Genomic DNA, 7,162 nt, shown 5'->3' with positions numbered 1-7,162 from the left:
TTTCCGCATTTATGTAAAGTTGCATGTTGCCACCGCTACATATAGCTGCAGCCCATTTAGGAAATGGTCTTGGTTGTGTACAGCAGTCCGAAGCGGTGGGGCCTAAAAGAGGAATTAGCAATCCGTTAACTGGCCGTTCTGTCAGAGGTTTTGACAAGCTGAAAGGGAGGAGCTGTCAAAAGCTAATTTATCTCCCGTGGAGCCCAACATGAAATTTCATTCGCTAATTAGAAACCCCCCACCCTTTCTGTTCTAGCACTTCGTCACCTCTCCTCGATCCCTCCACTTCTCCGTCATCATCCCGAGGGCGCAACATCACAGTGACAATGCGGCATTATGGAAATAAATAGTTCCATTATGCCGCATTGTGTAGTGGAATTGGACTCGCCGCACTGCTTTAGTGATGGAGGAGGGTTCTACTTTGATTAAGACGGATGATTTATTGAGGAACGGTCGCAACACGTTTGAAGTCAAAACTGGGAAGGTCATACATCGGGTGTCTCCCACATTTGTAGGGGCATACATTCTAATATGCGACTATTATGCTAAAGCAGACTATACCAACCAATTTGTTATTCACAAAACAATACATTTATGCAGAATCTGAATCAAAAGTACAAGCTATTTTGGTGCATATATTGCAATTAAACTGTTGCAATTGCACCTGTTTTGTCCAAATAAGATTTCCTGTGCACTTGCATTAGTAAATGCACAATAGTTAAGAACAACTAGTATATCTTGGCGTATTTTTCCTATGTGCCTGTGAAGATTTCTTTGTATAATGTCTCAATTAGTTTCCCTGCGAATTGCCCACTTAGCATCAAGACAAGCCAATGCCAGCTCTAAAAATAAGCTGGAGTGTTTAACAGCTCATCATTTTTATAGAAGCAGGGGACACTACCATCACAAAGGGTGTACAGCCACTTAAACAAATGCAGCCTGCGATGTCCTTTTCAAGCGGAGTCAACAGATGTCACTTGGTTGCCTTCTACTGAATAGGACTTGAGGTCAATCAGGCAGATAAGAGATTACTGTTTGAGAATCTCTCAATTATCGTCTCACTGACTGACCCCTGAGAGACACGAGGGAGGAGGAGGAGGGTGGGGGGGAACGTAGACAAAATGAGCCCCAGCACAGCCAAAAGCCGGTATTCAGTGGAAGAAGCCATTTATCAGGCTGCTTAACCCTTAAATGCTGTGGTGTGGATGCAGGGTTGGACAATCGCTGCAATTGGACTAATTAAAACACTGCAACGCTGCTAAATTGTACATCTGGTCATGCATTAGTTAAATGTCCTGCTGTTCCTATAGAGTGATTAATATGTCCTTTGCAAGCACTGATTAATGCCTAGTTTAATGCCTTTTAGTAATATAAAAACATTTTACATAAAGAACAAATACAGTTTAATAGGAATTTATATGCAACTGAAATACCCAGACATGGATTTACATTTTAGCATTAGACAGATACTCCCAAAGTGACTGCATTTCAAGTATACATTTTATTGATATGAAAATCAAGCCTGTCATTTTGGCATTGTAACCTTAAAAATAAAAATTCTAATACATTTATTTCATGCTAAGTTCAGTTCAAATCTATTAACATATTTACTGACATATCACTCGAGACTTACTGATATAAAAATTATAATTAAACTTTATTTGGAGTACTACTTGTGCACAACACACATTTTTCATAATAATAAGCCTAAAATGGGTTTTAATGTCACTATTGATGAGGATTGTATGATCTTTGAATAATATCAGTCTTTAAATGCAAGATATTTAAAGTGTAGCCTAGCTGAAGTATACTTGCAATAGTTCCACTTTAGCATACATTTTTAGTATATTTATAATATAATATAATATAATATAATAACAGTACTATGTTTGATTAATATATAAGCACAGTATCAACTGTTTTTCTTTCTTTTTTCCTGACACACAAAGAAAACTTGAATGGGGATTAATTTCTATTCATTCACTCAAGTTTATTCAGCAGCAGTTAGATCATCTAAAATGGCCTTTTGAATAAAGAATAATATGACAATGAATGCTCTATGAAATCATATGGCCTCACCCACAAATATAATCTTGCGTACTTGTGTCTCTGAGTTTGTTTGTTTATGCTGTTTGCATTGGTAAAGAGCCATACTGCAGTGTGACTCTTCAATGGGCCCTGGGTTGGTGCAGAAGTCCTCAGTGGATAAGCATCAAAGGACAGATTGCCATTTGTCTTTTGAAATGGATGACATTTTAACACCTGGTATTGTTTACAGGTCAATGAAAACAAATCACAGAGAACTTTAAGTGCGTATGAGGAATTAAAGGCTCTCAGCATAGCCAGCGTTTAGAATATATAATCTGTCTTTTATTATATAAAGTGTCAGTAATAGAGACCAGGAGATTAAGTTCCGAATTGGGCTAAAATGCACTTTGATTCAGGATTCAAGTGGTTTGCTAGTGTTTTTCTCTGTTCTGCATACTTGGAAATGTTTATTTCTGTTTCTCTGACTAAAGTGTATCATGAAATGTCCTTTGAAATCCTTGAAATGAGCAAATGTGAGCTATCTTGAATTCACAATGAGTCCAGCTGGGCTAAACTCAACAGTGAGCATTTTTACTTGTGACCTTGAGTGTGAGAACGATCTGTAGATTAAGTGCAAATATATTTGCAATACATTTGGTGTATTTAGATACACCCACGTTGTTTCATAATATTACTCATTTTCTGCTAAATTAAGCAACAGTAGCAAAAAGCAAAGATTTGGAAGATCATCATCTACTAGTGATTGTGTTGTTCCTTTTCGTCATTCTGTCTTTGCAAATCATCAGAAAGTCACATGATGAACCAAAGCCCATCACAAGCAGCTTTTAAATAATAACATACATTTAACAGGTTTTTACTGTAGCATTTTTACAGTCTTTTACCGTTAAATTCACGGTCATTTTTTACAGTGTGGATCATCGTCTTTCTCAGTGAAAGCTATTATTCATTGGAACACAGGATGTGCACATCTATTGACATTTTTAAACTAAAACTAAAACTTAAACTAAAACTAAAATCTTATTTAAAATCAACTCAGCTCTGTAAACATTGACATGGTTGTGATTTAACTGGACGCTATCTTTACTGTTCTTTTTTGGCTCTGATAGGATGTGTATAAGTATTACTGTATGTACACTATAAAATAATGAATATTCATTTTGAAATTTGCTAAAGATTACATTTAACAGTGTTATTAAATTACTAGTGTTTTTAAACCCTGTAAACACTGACATGGTCGTGCTTTAACTGGGCGTTATTTTTACTGTTTTTTTCTGGCTCTGATAGGATGTGTATAAGTATTAATGTATTGTATGTGCTAGTTGTCTTATGTTTTTATGTCCATCTATGATTATGATTACCTGCCAAGGGACTGCGGATGAAAACTAGCCATTGGCTAAATTCGGTACAATGCATGAAATGGAAACATTTATGTTAAAATTGTACTTGGTCCCTTTTCAAATAAATTTAAATAAATAAATAAAGTCCTGGTGTTCCAATGTTGCCCGTCCATTTAATCAACATAAGGGCTTGTCTGTGTCACTGTTTCAGGAAAATGAATAAGGTTTACGGTAAAAGGACTCTGGAGGGTGTGTGTGTGTGTGTGTGTGTGTGTGTGTGTGTGACAGCGGGTGAGAGAGAGAGAGAGAGAGAGAGCGTTGGCCAGGGAAAGAATCCCATTTCAGACTCAAATATTTCAAAAACTCACACAGATGGAGGGAACAGAAGTGTGTGTGAGTGCATTTGCGTTTATGACCAACCCCTCTTAGTCTATTGACATGATAATGGGTACAAATTGATGAAGACTTTTCACTCTCGCTCTGACAACAGTGTGGAAGAATACACAAATGTTCCACCACCCACTAGCAGGAATAAATCACAACACTACGCCTCCTCCTGGGCTGCTTTAAGGAAAGAATCCCATTTCAGACTCAAATATTTCAAAAACTCACACAGATGGAGGGAACAGAAGTGTGTGTGAGTGCATTTGCGTTTATGACCAACCCCTCTTAGTCTATTGACATGATAATGGGTACAAATTGATGAAGACTTTTCACTCTCGCTCTGACAACAGTGTGGAAGAATACACAAATGTTCCACCACCCACTAGCAGGAATAAATCACAACACTACGCCTCCTCCTGGGCTGCTTTAATCAACTAATTCCCCCTGCCACTGACACCCCTAACTCGTGCTGTGTCTCCTGTTTTGTCTCATCTCTCTCACAGCCACATAATCCCACCAGTTTTCATCTGTTTTAACAAGGCCTTAATCCACCAATTAGACCCTATCAAACCTTACGTTAAGACATGGCCGATAAATTACTAGTGTGCTTTAACTGTCACAGGATTAAACCATGTTACAAATTCTGTAAATCCATTCCTAATACGTCTTGGTCTGAATTTTAAGAGACCATAGAAACGGTCAAAACCATAAGCCTTAAATCACACACACACAAAAACTCACACCAAGAACAGATGTCTTGAGTCTAGCAACCCAGATTTAGATTATACCTCGTGTAGCCAAAAATGACAATTTTTGTAATATTTTAAAATATTACAAAATGTGATTTTCATTTTATTATGCAAACATCCTGTCAATGCTCTTAAGTTTTCAAACTTAAAAACTATACAAGTTTAGTCTACACAAATTTTAATATGACGAAAAGTGCAACAAGTTAAACTTGTTAAAATAGAGTTTAACAACAATAAAATAGAAAGTAAAATAATTAAATAATAGAGGCCAATAAAGCACTAGGAACTAATGAAACATTGTAGACTATACTATACTAAACTAAATAAAACAGCTAATTCATTAAATCATAGAAGTAAAGTATGGAAGCCTGTTTTCTCCACAGAATACAAAGATAAAAAGGTAATGTGCAACTTTTTATACCACAATTCTGACTTGTTTATATAAACGCTAAGAATTTTTTTCATATAAACTGAGAATTGTGAGTTAACCTGAGAATTGCAAGATATACTTAGAATACTGTAATTTTCTTGAGTTTACAATTCCTTTTTTTCTCCGAACTGCGGAAAAAATAAAGATTTTTTTCAATTCAAATAGTTAATGTTTTAATTTATTGTCAAAATTAACATTACTGTAAGAATATTTTGTTTGTAATTTTGACAGAACCTTTACAGAAAATGTGTAAATTTTCAGAGGGTTCCCTGTTAGCTGGGAAGATTGGTGTGTGTGTGTGTGTGTGTGTGTGTGTGTGTGTGTGTTTTTAAGTAGTTACCAGTAATGATTAACAGATCAAAGAGAGTGTCAACCATAGATTTTGCTCTGTCCATTGCAAATATACAAAACAGAAAGCAACAAGATGACTGGCATGTTCAAGATTCATAAGATCCAAAACCTGTATGAAAGTATCTGAATTCCATGCTAAGTGTCTGAGGCTGCTAAAGTGTTTTTAGATCAAGATCACAGTGGTCTCCACATACCAGTGCAGTGAATTTTTATAGAAATGTCCCAATTCCAACCCTCAGATAGATTATGTGTATATATATTTTAATAAATATGCTATGTTGGCATTTCAATTGCATAAGTGAACGAGGGGAAAGTGGAGTGTGTTAATTAATTAAATCAATCATTATTTTCATTGATCCATGACCGTATTGATTATCCCAAAACGCTTTGCGTTTTCCAATCTGCATTCTCACTGAGACTCAAAGCTTACAGAAGGGCTCTGAGTCCAATGTGTTTATATGGAGATGAAATACTCACCTTCAGGAGTGAAGTGACTGGAAAACGGTCACAAATAAATGGAATCAATGTAATCAGCTAACAGCTGAATGTCATTGCCAGTTTCACACCATTTGTGTTTTAGTTGCTCCCAGGGGCTCCATCTAAATCCAGCATAGGAAATATTCTTAATTAGATTACATAAGAAATATAATTTCTTAATCACACAGCGTGCTTCATTGTATTGTAAATAAGTGACATTGTTTCCTACTCTAAATTTTCCATTATTTATGACTGTTTTTACTTCTGTTACTCTGCTAATATATCACCCTAATGCAAACCATTTCTGCAAAAAACACAAAATAGAATATATGGAGAGTTAATGCTCATAGGTGTGCAGAATATTTAATGTATCTTTTCAAAAAATAACTGAAAGCCTTTCATATTTCCTTTTTGAAAAAACTATAGGCTACAAAAAAATGGTAGTAAGGTAAAACATGAAAGACAATCAAATACACTGTAAGCATGAGACCCAGGGTCGTTGGCGAGGATGTAACTGTGGCAAACCTTAATCAAAGTGTAATTCATTCCTCTGTGTCTGTATGAGCTACAGGGTTAAGGTCACTCTAGTGATTAATTAGGACATGGAAAGAGGTACGACGTCACTTTGAGCTTGCTGACCTTGATGGCTGTAAATCTATTGCCCAACATATTTCTTTGTGATATTCCTTGAGACCTGTTGGCCACTGCTTAGTGGATACTTTGCCTAATTTCAGCAGCTGTATATAAATATTACATGCATATATTCTAACAGAATGTGAACCTGGAAACAGGATTATTATGTGTTTGCATATACTATACATATACTGTATTGAAGAAGCAGGGATTTGAAAATATGAGAGAAATATTCACTATTTTTCAAAGGATAACGATAAAAATTAAAATGAAAAAAGCTTTGAACTGACACACCAGGCGACCGAGTTCGAGTCCTGGTTAGTCCCCCTCTGTCTTCCACAATGCTTTTTGTCCACTCTATATTGTACTATACAAACTTTTTTTTCCTTAAAAAAAGGTCATTCTGAATTTTTCAATGACTAATTCTTAAAGTTTTCCAATATTTAGTATTGGTTTTGCTTTGTCCCACTAGCAATTTGTGCTGAAATTTGTTGTATACAGTGCATATTGCTATATTTATTCATTCATCAACCCAAAATAACCTTATTTTATTATTAATCTTTTGAAAGTCTTAAGATTAATGCAGCTTTCAACATGCAATTATTTCATATAAATAAGTTGTCTTACAAAAAAAAAATAATAATATATATAATTTTTTTTTTTTACCTCTGGAAACACAGGTTGACTTGAAGGGGCTTTTGCTAAAACTCTTACTGACCCCAAACTTGTGAACAGTAGTGCAATTTTGATTC

This window comes from Sinocyclocheilus anshuiensis, unplaced genomic scaffold (assembly GCF_001515605.1).
Source record: "Sinocyclocheilus anshuiensis isolate Anshui unplaced genomic scaffold, SAMN03320099.WGS_v1.1 scaffold9, whole genome shotgun sequence".
Taxonomy (NCBI): Eukaryota; Metazoa; Chordata; class Actinopteri; order Cypriniformes; family Cyprinidae; genus Sinocyclocheilus; species Sinocyclocheilus anshuiensis.
The sequence above is the reverse complement of the archived record's forward strand: the minus strand, read 5'-3'. Positions refer to the sequence as shown.